At 31.8% G+C, this 14,473-nt stretch overlaps 1 protein-coding gene across 2 annotated transcripts in view; it reads left to right on the forward strand.

Moving 5' to 3' along the window:
* LOC128992407 (adenylate cyclase type 6) overlaps nucleotides 1-14,473 on the forward strand; it is a 197,970-nt gene that overhangs the window by 75,510 nt on the left and 107,987 nt on the right. For both annotated transcript variants that reach the window (XM_054415968.1, XM_054415969.1), the window contains exon 4: nucleotides 6,239-6,262. The gene's annotated coding sequence lies outside the window, so the exon portion shown is untranslated. The remainder of the gene's footprint in view (nucleotides 1-6,238; nucleotides 6,263-14,473) is intronic.

Raw genomic sequence — 14,473 nt, forward strand, 5'->3', positions numbered from 1 at the left:
GCTGCTGTTGTCATGGTAACCTGTATGCATTTCGTGTCTAAATCGTCAAAGGCACAATTGTGAACAATCTTCCAACTGGATGGGATGCAAATACAGATCAGATCACCTTGTAAGACAGATGCATTTACATCTCAGTTCAACCGGCTGCTGTTGTCATGGTAACATGTATGCATTTCGTGTCTAAATTGTCAAAGGCACAATTGTGATCGATCTTCCAACTGGATGGGATGCAAATACAGATCAGATCACCTTGTAAGACAGATGCATTTACATCTCAGTTCAACCGGCTGCTGTTGTCGTGGTAACATGTATGCATTTCGTGTCTAAATTGTCAAAGGCACAATTGTGATCGATCTTCCAACTGGATGGGATGCAAATACAGATCAGATCACCTTGTAAGACAGATGCATTTACATCTCAGTTCAACCGGCTGCTGTTGTCGTGGTAACCTGTATGCATTTCGTGTCTAAATTGTCAAAGGCACAATTGTGATCGATCTTCCAACTGGATGGGATGCAAATACAGATCAGATCACCTGGTAAGGCAGATGCATTTACATCTCAGTTCAACCGGCTGCTGTTGTCATGGTAACATGTATGCATTTCGTGTCTAAATTGTCAAAGGCACAATTGTGATCGATCTTCCAACTGGATGGGATGCAAATACTGATCAGATCACTTGTATAGTTCACCTAATTCTATGATCACTTTTTGTTTTTTTTTCTCCTTGTAAAGTACAACGAATCGCCATGACCGCAAATAGATTATTCTATCTAAAATATATTTAGAAACACTTTTTGAAAATGACATATGAGAGATTCATACAAGTAATAAATATATTCAGTTTTTTTTTGACTAATTACCTTAAAATATATGAGAAAATCATGGTATTAAATACGATAATACCTAACGCTTACATAAATTGTACCATTTTGCTAGCGTGTGTATCAGTAATAAGAAAGTTTGAGGCTGTTTAACAACATATTGGAAACCCACCTTTTATCCCTAGGCATACACTATAGAATGCCAATGTATTCAAGCAGTCAGACAACCTTATTTACCCTAGGGAAGAGGGTTGTAAATCAAGTTCTCTTGAGGCCCTGTGATTGGCTCAGAAGTGACCAATGCTGCCAAAGTAACGCTTACCAATCTAAATATCAGTGTCTTAACTAGATGCTGCCATTATACAACAATAAGGGATACCTATAAAATATCCGACAACTGGTAATAGCTATATGCACGAATTTACGAAAACAACATACTAGAGTTAAACAATGAAATTTACAATTAATAAAAATGTCGATAATAATGACAGGCGACGATGGAAAATAAATAAAAATATGGTCAAAAGAAATCATAACTTCCAAGACAAAAACATCGCTATGTTGAACCAAACTTTACTAACAAGAAAGAAAACATTATAAATAAAACGTTAAAACTTTTGTTTCTTTCGTTCAAGCTAACATCCGTCCAGTATTTTATGTATAAAATATAAAACATTTTGTACACCATTTATTACAATCCATTCTTCTTTTAATATGGCAAATTTACATTAAGTTATACCAGGCTATAACATAAGTAAATACAGCTAATTGTACTATGTACTGTACTACTAATTGTATCTATGAGTCTTAGATTGTAGGATTGTAATTTAATTGCCATTAGACAAATCTTTTGTTAAAATATACCTTGTAACATAAGGAATTGTGTTATTTTATAAGAAATACATACATTAGGCAACATTGAAGTATGTAACATGCATGAGCAGTAAGTACTACTTTAGTCGGATCTTAACTGATGAATGTTCAAGTGTCTTAAGTGATTAAGAAGCTCAAAGTTTGCCCGTTAACATTTAAATTCCAAGTCTGAGAGCTAGAACGCTTTTAGTTTTTCCGTTTTCTGATATAATATTCAAAACAGACTAATTAAAAATGTTGTATTTAATTTTATCTACATTTTAAGAAAGTTTTTCCCCTTCTGTTTATTTGCATTACAAACCGTAAACCAATTTCTGGCTGGACCCTCGTTCACAATAACCACTGTAACTTAAGGTTGATCGCAATATTAACCATTTAATTACCATGCAAAATTGAAAAATACTCACCAGTCAGTCTAATTGTGAAGGGTTCATAACCTAGTATTCTGAAAAAAAAAAACGTGTTATGTGTAGTTCAGTAACAGTGTAAATTTACTTGAATAGAACCAAATTTATAACCGGTATCCAAATGCAGAATTAGAGTTTCTGTAGTGGCCTGAATAAAGTTGGTTCGTAAATAGTTTATTATAAAAGCAGTTTTATCATTTAATACAAAATGGCATCATCATTATCATTACTAGCCTAGCCTCGGTGAATACTTCAGGGTTCGTTAAGTCGCCTTTTATGTCAGACTTTCTACGAAATGTGTCAAAATCAAGTCCCTCTGGAGGAGAAAATACAATTATGTCACCAATTATTTACAACAATTAACAAATATTTACAAGAAAATATGTTTAGCTTCCAGATGAATTGTGTTCAAAGTTGTTTTAGTAAATAAAATACAGTTTCACTGAGGGCGCCATTGACAAACAATATAATCATGCGTAATATTTTTGTATACATTTGTCTAGTTTTGTTACAGTTGTGTTTTGTCGCTAATTTAAATTGGACACACCAATGCTAGTCATTGTTTTAATAACAATAAACATTTTGAGACCAGTACAAATAAGAAGAAAAAAACATACGATCACCCGGAAATTAAAGCTAAGGATGTTTGTCTGGACTAAAATCAACTGCATGACTTCTGATCTTACGTATATTTATTTATTTATTTATATATTCTTTCAACGGTAACACCATTTTTACATTAGAATATACATTAAATAGGATTAAATCACTTTATAAACATAGCATAATTAGGTAATAAATATGAGCAATAATAAGAATAAATTAGAAAGCAGACATGACATGCAAAATACATAACCAGTATAAAAGAAAACAAAAATACATTCATAGGCTGAAACATTTCAAGTGTGAGACATACAAAGACATAGCAAATTTGGTTCAGGCTACTAAAATACGTGCAATTAATAAGAATGAAAATGAGAAGCAGGCATAAGGTGCAAAAGACATAATAATATGGCGCAAAAGAAAACAACAACAGGTAAAATATGAAGTGCAAAAACATAACAACAACAATATTTAACAATATGCAACCGAGACATAACAACAACGAGAAAGAGGAAACAACAAGTGCAATACCGGTAGGCTAATTATATTATTATAATTTCAGTAACCATTTATTGATCCAAAGACTAACATAGTGAGAATATTTTGTGCATTTCAACGCCAGTTAAAGGTAATCAAACTATTTATTAATTGACTGAAGTGATTCGGAGGCTAATATGAAATTCACATTTATGATGATAATTGTTCCACAAGTGCTTATGAAATTGTTGCTAAATCACATGGAGTATAGCTATTTGCGTTCGGAAGGAGATTAACTTAACCCTTTCAAGACAGGAACCTGTATCAACTAGGCCAGGTTACATACATTTATTATGAGGAGATGAACTTCCCTTAACTGAAACGTGGAAGACTTAGAACAACATCAAGACATCCTCAAATTAGCATTAGACAGACTAAGTACAAAGTTTAGAACTTGGTATCCCAAGGTTAATGCTTATTTTAATGAACATGACTTGTTGGTTTTTAAATTTTGTATGTTAAAACTGTTTTGCAGTTTTACAATTTGTCACATTTTCTTATCATTCGTATAACGTAGTTTTATGGCCCATTTAGTGGATAAAAATATAGTTTTTCTTTTTCTTTTGCTCTTATAATATGAAAAACACAACCTTCATAAATTTAAGGTTTTAGTTTTGTTGGATTTAGTATGATTTGTGTTTATATTCATATTTTTGTAGTTTTTAGCGTAAACTAATATTTAAGCAGACATAAAAAATATGTAACGTAAATGTTATGGAAATAAACACCATTTAGTTATAAACCAACGTAAAAATCAATCTCGGTTAGTCAAACTTTATAGTGTTTTATGATCATGAATTTTAAAGAAGAAGATTTCTTCGTTTGGTCTTACAATATTTTATATACAGTAACTGTAGAGATACGCAAAAAGAAACCAAATCTAAAATTATAAGATATAAATATTATATCCGAATACAGCTAAATAAACCTTGCAGATTTCACTATTTTTTCTATATCTCCTTGTACTTAGAGGTTGCATCCATTTTACTGTAAATTTAATAAAAGCAATTCTAATCAACACTTAATGATCATTTATGCAATTACGTTTTTTCTTTGTCTTGAAGCATTTAATATTATGAAACGTATCTTGTTATGGTTGGGTTAGGTTAGGTTAGGTTAGGTTTGGTTAGGTTAGGTTAGGTTAGGGTAGGATAAGTTAGGTTAGGTTAGGTTAGGTTATAATGTCCTTTTCACTTATACATAGCATGTTGCATCTATGTAGCAGTAGTCAATTTTAAATAGTAGAAATTGTGATGTTTTTAAAAGAATGGAATCCACGTAGCTAAACTTGTTTTCTTACTATGTTAACTACAAAAAAAAAAACTTTAAAACCTGACTATATTTAAAAGAACTTTAGGAAAAAATCAATTGATGTATTGGATAATATCTTACCTCTTTCTTTTTTAGATATTTTTTCAATTTTGTGTTTACACTCTTTTGTAAATATGTTTACATTATAATCTTAGTTTAATTAATTTTTTCATCCAAACTTTTTCGGACTAACTAGTACAACATTTGCATGTTTAAAGGCAACACAAAAAATCTCACTTTTAATATAAAACATCCTCAAGTGTTTAATTTTTATTAATTTGTCAATTTATTGTTTTTTCCATATAGAGTAAAATCAATTTAAAATAGACGATAATAAAATAATAATTTTTCATCCTCAACAAAATAGCATCATCATTATCATTAGCAGGCTTGTTGAATACTGCAGGGTTCGTTAAGTCGCCTTTTAATGTCAGATTTAGTCCGCGAAATCTTGTCCCTGTGGAGGAAAAAACACAACATTTCCTCAATCAATTGTTTTTCTACAAAGCGTAGAAAATATTTACAAAATGTAAATTCATAGCAATTGGCAACCACATTTTCTAAAGCTGGTTAATAATATTAAATAAAATTGCACTTTTCACCAGGATTAATTTACTAATTGTCACAATATATTTGTTTCACATTTCATTATAGATTTATTATTATTATTTGTTTATTTTCTACAGAATCTTGTTCTTGACTGTTTGCCTATCAACGGGAAATTGCCTCAACTGGTTGTTGTTGTCACACAAAACATTGATATTCTCATAGCTAGCAACTCTTCATAAGAAAAATGTTTAATAATCGGTCTTGATCTTCCGGAAAATAAATCTAAGGATGTTAATTTAGATTAAAATAGCTTTCAAGACTTTAACGAACATTTTTTTTTGGATATGGTTTTATTTTCATGAACAATTTAGAGGTCGGGAAGTTGAATCATTAATTAACACACAGGTTCATCCGGCCAAAATGTAACCTTGGGAATTTGTTTACCCTTGGAGACGTTAGTTGTTTATAAATAATGTTATGTTGTCTAAAACATGTTGTGCTAGATGTAATTAGGTACAAATACAAAGACATTTAACAACACATTTATCAAACACATCAAAAACATTTAAGAAGTTTTCTTTAGTTTGTTATGTAGTTAGTTCAAACAAATACTTTGTTTTATATTTAAAAAAATGCGCAATCTATTCATACTTAGTACTTACTACAAAAACTCATAATAAATTTGCCAACGCTTATGATTTACATTTCTGGAACAGGTTCTTAAAAAATAACAGGTTCATAATTACAAAAGAAATAGTAAACTGTAGTTGGATTGATCTATAAGGTAAAAACCCTTACGCAAATACAATTACGAAGAAAGGAAATTATAATTATTAAAAAGATCTAAAATAAAACCACTTTCTCAGAGATGAGATTGAAAGGGATAAGCTGCACGAAAATGTTTTAATAAACCAAACCTCCTAAAGCAAAATCCGGAAAAGGGAATTCTGTAGTGAATTCTACGCAATTATAATATAATCTTTCAAAAAGGTGTTGTAATTCTAAATCAAAGCAAGTCTACATATTGTAGGTAAGGCTCTTGTGTATCTATATTTTTGTTGATTTGGAAGTAAAATCACTTAAAACCTTACTTTTTTAACTGTAGTTTGATTTAACGTTGTTTTTTCCTTTCCAGATAGCTGAGCAGAGAGGCAAGGAGGTAGGTAACACAAACTAGATTCGATTGAATTAAACCCTAAGATAATACAGTAAAAATAGGGTAAAGTAGTTATACAAATGGCTTTTTATTTCTCACGCTTGTGTGAAACTATTGAGAACAAACGTTTTTCTACAACATACATCTCATAGTAAAATTTCATGAGAAGGTGACAAAAATTGGAATGTTTTATTGCGCTCGGCTTGTGTCGCTGAATGAACATTTAATTCTAATTTTGTTTTTAAGTTTAAAGCCACGTGTTTTAATTGGCTTAGCTACGTTTTGTTGATTATTTGACAAGAAATACAACTTCATTTTGTTATCACTGACATTTAATTACTGACATCGTCCGTGATATCCGAGTGAATTTTTAGTTTGGACGACGTCAAGCCAAAGTAGTAGCTCCAACATTTTATAAGAAACCAAACACAACGCTTTCTACTCTATCTGACTATATTTTTTTATCTCCTAAACAACTCGCTTTTGGGGATTAAACGGCCGTGAACTCCATTAAATGAAAAGCTCAAAACCCTCCGGGGGTTTGTATATTTACAACCGTCTCGTTTCACCAAATGGACTATCGAGTGGATTGTTATAAATACATTATATAAGCCTACTTAAATCACTATATTCTTTCGGGATTGAGGTAAATATTGTTGAGTTTTCCCCTCTGGGGACATCAGTACGAAAAATAAATCGGTCCCTGGTTTGGGTATTGCGATGGCATCTTCGGTAATAACCTCTTCACTTTGGGGGAAATAGGTTAAAATAACAAAAATTAATGGGTTGAACGTTATAGCAATTTTATTATTATTAACTTGAAATCTATAAACCAACTAGGCCTACAGTCACTTTTGCTTAAAAAGGAACTTAGGTTGAGGGGGCTTTTCTTAGACCATGTGAATTTGAATGTTAAACATTACTGACCTGAACAGGATTTATAGTATACTTCTTTTATTATTTAACGATGTACATTACTTATATGTAATTACCTTTTACAATGATACACGTATATTTTAGTAACTATTCGTTCAAATGATTGGAATACTAATAAAGTACTATAAGTTAATTTATTATAACCTGTTTAAAACCTAATTGATTACCATTTAGTTGTGTTTTAATTAAATATTTTATATAAATTCTCTATCATCCAGCCAATGTTGTGCTTGGGGAAATCTAGTTAGATAGAAATACTACGGAGACCAGAACACCGAAGATTGGGTCCTCCCAGGTAATTTGGACAAACCTCAAGAGGCAACCACAACCTAACCTTTAGAAAGGGGATATTTATAAAGTGACTTTTTGGTTAATGGAACCGTAAATCATTGTAAAGTAAGAAGGAAATTATTATTGTAAAGTTATTATATCACTATATTAAAGTGGGCATGAATCCAGCGTATTTTAACCAGAATATTGACGGAAAATTGTAAAATTGGTAGATGATTTGTTACTGGCTAAAGATAGCTTTTTATATGGTATTTACTATTTTGGAATGAGTTAATCATCGGACAGAATTAAACGTGTGTTTTTTCGTGTTATGGTGCAACAAAGACATCTTGTCATAGGTAAACCTTTAAAATTATCGAAAATATTTGAGTTTTTACTCTTCTTACATAAAGCCTAACAGTTCCGAATAGCGGATGGCAAAAGCAGAAAACTCGGGGCAGGCTGACGGTTGGTAAATTTAATAGTTAGCGAAATATCTATAGAAGTACAATAGAGTAGTCACTTGTCCACCATTTGAAACTTTTTTAACTATACAGGTTGTTTCGAAACTCTCTCCCAAAACTACACTTGGGCTTGTTCCCAATATATATTTTGTTTGTTTAGACCTAAGGAACATGATCATGAAGTTTCGGGAGAGAGTTTCGAAACACCCTGTATAGATGTTGTATTATGTATACTGTCATTTTAGGCCATTGATCAGTTCATTCCAGAAACGGTGTTTTTTTTCGTGTAAATGATTTTTATTTTACTATTTATATTGTTTTAATTAATACCATTGACTTCAATACCTTATTTGTATTGAAAATATAAACCTACGCCTTTCGTGTTTTCAGCAATTAAACAAGATACCAAAAGAGGCTTAATTTTTTAATCAGATTGAATTCAAGAACTGTTGGGATGGATTTACCCAACGTTGTATTCCAAGTAACTTTTAGATAAAGTTGTGAAAGATTACCTTATGTATGGCCAAATCGATCAGTTTCAACGCTATTATCGGTTGGTTTACAAGTACTGATACATCACTCTGCTCACTTTAGTTAAAGCTCTCAGTATGCTATTTTAAGAAATTTTCCTACGACCGTTATTTAAACTAGCATTTCCTATTCAGTTCTTAACAGTATTTTTGATAAGTGAAAAGATTCACTTATCAGTATTTTTTACTTAATTAACAGCATTGTTTTGTTACCTCATTGTTACCTCTCTCAATCCCCGAACCTCATTGGTCCAAAGACCAATGAGGTTCGGGGATTGAGAGAAAAGAATTAAATTTTTAAAACTTCAAACGTCATATGATCAGCTGTTAAGGCTAATTTAATTGATTACCATGAGTGAGTGTTTGAAACAATGAGTCGTTGCATCAATGAAAGGTTATAAACGAAAACATAACCTCACGTAGTGATTGTTAGTTTTGTGGGTAAAGTATACGCAACTCGCGTAATTAAACTTATCACCCGTACAAGTTTTAAAGGCACTCAAAGGCTCGTACCTAAAATTTCCTACTCGTGTCTTAAAGACTATCCTTGCGATCGTTGCGTACGGTAAACTATATAAAAGCATGTAAAAATAAATTTAAACATCTAAAATCTTTTAGTTCACAAAGTATACCTTAGATCATGCTTTGAAATTGATGTACCGATTGTAATCTTATGTTTCATCCGATTTTATTTGATATTGAACTGGTTAAAGATATTAAGTTAATAGGATAAAAATTGCCCCGTACGAAACTATAATCACAATGATTGGTTAGTATGATTTTAGTGAAATATGAAACAAAATGGAATAAAATAACTGAATAACAAAGTAACGGGGGTTTTAATTCCATAATGTATAACTCTCATATTTCCACCAAACTTGGGATTAATTTTATATCTATTCTGTTTGGAACAATTAGATTTTTTTTATTAAACTTGTTTAATAATTGTAAAATTGTTTAGAAAAGTACGCCAAGCCGGCTGGAGCGGATACATTTCATTAAATTAACAGCTCTGTGGCTGGGATTTCCGAAATAAAACATGACGTTTGGATTAAAAATCATCTTCTCTTCTCCTAAATCTTGTATTATGTACGTAAGGTAAAATCTAGTAACAAAAGGACATAGTAGTTAATTTAACTCTATAATTTAACTATCAAAGACAGCACAAGTGTTAAGTGTTGGAATAAGCTAATATTCCTTCAGTTAGTGAAATTGTTCATGTTTCCCTTTAAATCCAGGGACTGGAGTCGGAATCTCAAAAATAAACAATTTTATACATGATTAATCGCTTTGTTTTATATTACGTCTTATACTTTCTAGTGTGAAACAGGTTACGTAATAATTAACTTCAGATGCTAAAAACGAAAGATGTTGACATTTTCAAAACAAATTTATTAATGCAAAGACATTAAAGGATGCCTAACAACAATATACAATTATAATACTATTATCATTATATACAGTATATACGTGTTGATGTCAGCACGAAATAGTTTTTTTACACCTTTGTGGTATAAAGCTGGTTGCTAGACCTGACATCATTCCACTTTCAAAATATGTTTTTTGGAAAATAGAAAAGTAGGTTTCCTATTTTAGCCCCTAAATCTACAATGAGCTCCTTTGGAACCCTAAAATTCTTGCTTATTCTTGTTTTCCATCTAGTCATTATTTACATAAATTTTGTAAATTTTATTTATCCTCCTTTTGTTGTTGTTGTTTTGCTGTTATTTTGTCTCCCTGTTATATGTCATTAACTGTTTATCGTTTCTCAATGTAGTCAGGCTTAATATATAATCAAGTGTCCTACAATTTAATTTGTTAATTTCTTCATTGTTTGTCAATATCATCCGTGATTGCAACGTCAAGCACTAAACTTACTTGTATCTAGTAAAAATTGTTGATATTTATTATTGTTATTACGTATAAATCTCTTTATGCTTTTGTTATTGTTATATTATTTGTTTTTATTGCATATTTTTTAGAGTAGTTAACGTTGTTTTAATATTTTGTGGCCTATTAGAAACAACATGTTAACATATCATGAATTTGCTGTAAAATGGTGTAACCGTTGAGATGAAATAAATAAATAAATAAATAAATAAAACTGATCATCCTAGATCTCAATGACAAGACAAAACAGCCCATCATTACCCTAATCATCTCTTCTTTTAATTTTAAATAAGTACCGCAAAGGATATCTTCCGTAATACGACTCGAATAATTATGTTTTTCAGGTTTAAATATTATCACTAACTACTAACCTCTGTTTAGGGATAGGTAAGGCTATGTTGGTTAAGGAAATAAGGTTAGAACGTATAAAAGATTTTAAAAACCATCAAATATGCATTGACACATACTTAAACACACTGAAGTAGCAGTATTAGGTAAAGGGAATCTATTGCACATTTTGAACTAGTTGTATGTTCTTGACTTGAATTACACTGTGAAACAAATTCGCATTGATAGGTAACCCAATAAGCGATGTTTTCATTAATATTAATTTGTTTACTTTTAATAAGATAAAACCTATCCCAATGGTGCATAAACTGTTCCTAAAAAATACCTACAAATTTAAGGTGTTGGCTAAGTTTAAGCTAAATTATAAAGATGAGATCTATCAATAAGCCTTGTCTGGCCATTAATTAAACACTAGTCTATATTTAGACCTATTAATAACCAGGCACCTGTCGTTCAGTAGCCGTTGTCATGGTAACGGTTTTACGTCCATTTTCATTACGTCATAACGCAATACTACTTACCACGAATATTAGAGCAGAAACGGTATGGATTATAAACATAAACAAATTACGTCACTGGCCTCAAAATAAGCATCTTATAGGCATTTTATGATCCATAAAGTTTTTGTTCTAACATTCGTGCTATTTACCATGTGTTACCTATATTTTAGTAGTTGTTAATGAAATGGTAAGAGGATTTTTGGGTTAATTGATTTTTTTCCTTTTCATTTAAATGGGCAGGTAAAACATATTTAACTTTGAAAACTAATAAATGATTCTTTAAAATGTTAGAACAAAACTGAATTTAGTAATCATAGAAAAATACACACAATGTAAACATAAACATTTAAGAGATGTGTCAGATAATTGTTCATATTATAAACTATAAGCCAGGTATAATTGGAATATATTACAGTCTTCCCCTCTAAAAAGAGAACAACAGGTTGAAGTCTTGGTATGGAATACTTTTAACTGATACTTGTGTGGTGTAGGCAATTGGCTTTAGTTTGCGTTTTGTTTTGTTTTTTTTTTTACTGGAGCAGGTGTATAGCTTAATAGCTTACTGGAGTCGTTGAATAGTAGTAGGTTTTGTCTGGAACTGGAGTAGAGTATTCAAAATGAACAGAAGCGGGAGTTAAAAACTGAACAGGAGGGAAATCAACTAGGGGTTTTAGAATTGACGTGGTCGATTTGTAACCGTTGGAAACTGCTGTTGGAGCTGGAATGGAATACTCGTAGCTCACTGTCGGGGTGGAAGGAGTTAAGTACACATTTGGCTTCAATGGTTCAGTGGTACAATCGGTGTTTTGAGAACTGTCGGCATTACAGGTTTCACAGCTGGGTAAGAGTACTCGTAGCAGACAGCCGAGTCAGGTGGTTTGTAAGTTACTGGTGTCAATGGCATTTCGTAGATTATTAGTTGAACTGGAACTGCAGAGTAGCCGTAGCTTTAACAGAGGGTGGTGGAGTTGGCGAAGATAAAGTTACAGCAGGCTTCACTGATGGAGGAGCTAGGGTGGAAGTGGATAGTTGAGAATCTAATTCAGTTTTTGCAACCAATCTTGACCTAGTAATGGATTAATAATTTTATCAACAACAAACAAGTTCAGGTTTGTAGATTTTTTGTTGTACCATACCCCAACTTTGGCGACACCCAGAGGTTTAAAGATTTCACCGGTAACTGTTTTAATTGTAGTCTAAGTTGTAAGTCTCCTTAGTGCAGCTACAAACTCAGATATGGACTCTGTCGGGCTTTGAACACGTGATAGAAAAGTATGTTGTTGTACAAAAACATGTTATGTTGTATGTTATGTTTGAATTAGTCGCAAGGAAAGTAGCTGCATTAGGATAATGTAGAAGATGGTACTCCCATCGCCAATAGACCCAAGAAAACGAAGCAGCCTATTAAAAAAATCTGTAGTTCTGTGATTAAAAATAGTGACAAGATTATATGTTTTACTTTGGTATAAAAAATTCAATATGACCTATGCATCAGCAAAACACTTTAAAAATTGCTATAACAAGCGTTAGAATAAATTCAACTATTTTATCAAGATATACCAGATAGCTGTAATAATTTAACTACTCTTTTGAACTAATATTAAAAAACAATGGAAACATTTGCTTTTTAATTTTGAGCAATTCTTATGACAGTGTTTGATGAGCTTAAATGATTGACTCAATAAATGTTGTTTATATAACATGATTTACGGTTGTCTTTCTAAACCGAAGTAACCAGAGTATAGTAATCTATTACGCAATAGACTAATAAGTAAACAGGTTTCTAGAAAACAGAAAGTTAAGGAGTATTATAAGTTCATTTCTTTTCATTCATTAAAGTCCTAGATCATCGAGTATCACTCCTTATTTACAAAAAAACCGGAAACATTTAGACAAAAAATTGTGTTAACCTTTAATATTTTAAAGGAGATAAAAGGTTCAATTGATCAATAAAAAATCTTTCGATGGCCAAGGTCATAGAAGATATCATTTTATTTACAACTGGGGGAAAATATCTGTATGATGGATGTATTTGCAGCGACAATCATTCTTTATAACTAACTAGCTGTGTACCCGTTCTACGCACGGGGATCTTATAATATTCAGTTGAAACCTTCTTATATAAAGAACAGCAGTTGGTTTGCATATTTTAAGATATGCTGGCCAAACTATTATACATAGCTTCATTTTATGTTGTTTTTTGTTGTTCCGGATCGGTATGACAATCAATAAAAGGTTAAATTACCTCTGTGTCTGCCGGTCGATCCTATAACGGTAGGCTTACTTTTATTTTTACTATCTGATCTCGTTTGCATGGCTCAATCACGTCCTGGTTGAAGTTCGTTCGCTACGCTCACTCACCTGTATGTTGGAGCTCGTTCGCTGCGCTCACTTTCCTTCAGGTTAGCTCGTTCGCTACGCTCACTTGCCTTCAGGTTAGCTCGTTCGCTACGCTCACTCGCCTCCAGGTTGCAAATTAGCTGTTGTCATAAATGTAAAAGAAATAATAGTGCTAGTGCTGCACCCTGTTGGTAATCCTTGTAACTTTAATGCTATTGAACATCACAGAACAGAACCAACTTGTTTAATTGAAACAGCTGTTAAGATTCAATAATTTCATTTCTCATAAGGTTAACATGGGCTTCCAGAAATTCCACGTCAAAAATCGACAAAAACTTGATTTTCAAGGGTTTACTGTTAAATATCTAACTGTCTCATATTCGATGAAATACGTCTAAAACCATCTCATATATGTATAGTATTTGGAAAATAAGTTTCAGGCGGGACAGTGCTATAGTTATTGAGGAGTAGTTGTAATAAAGTGCGTATTTTAGCGTTACCAAGAGAATGACAGATAGACAGACAGACAGACAGACAGACAGACAGACAGAAATTGAGATAAGGTTTGATTCGGTTTCTCTGACCTATGAAATGTAAAAATAACCAAAAAGTTCATTATTCTAAGCAATGTACAGACAAAACTCTAATTTTATTTATATAGATGATCTTCGTTGTTGCTTAGAATTAATATATCAATTCACTGGGTCGTTTCTTAGAGTGTTTTGGCAAAGAGGTTGATCGCTAAATCACGTCGCACATGGGTTTTCGATTTAGAGAGTAATTGCCGAAGTGAAAAGTATAAGTTCTTGCATTGCTTCTTTGGAACATCGTTTCAAAAATGGAGACGCGAATTTGTTTTATTCATAAATACAATGTGAAAATGTTTCAAAACGAAAATAGCATGATTTTTCTATTCCCATATTAAAATTATAGGTT

This window comes from Macrosteles quadrilineatus, unplaced genomic scaffold (genome assembly GCF_028750875.1).
Source record: "Macrosteles quadrilineatus isolate MER2022 unplaced genomic scaffold, UCM_ALF_1.0 Scaffold_4__1_contigs__length_99947679, whole genome shotgun sequence".
In the NCBI taxonomy this organism is placed as follows: Eukaryota; Metazoa; Arthropoda; class Insecta; order Hemiptera; family Cicadellidae; genus Macrosteles; species Macrosteles quadrilineatus.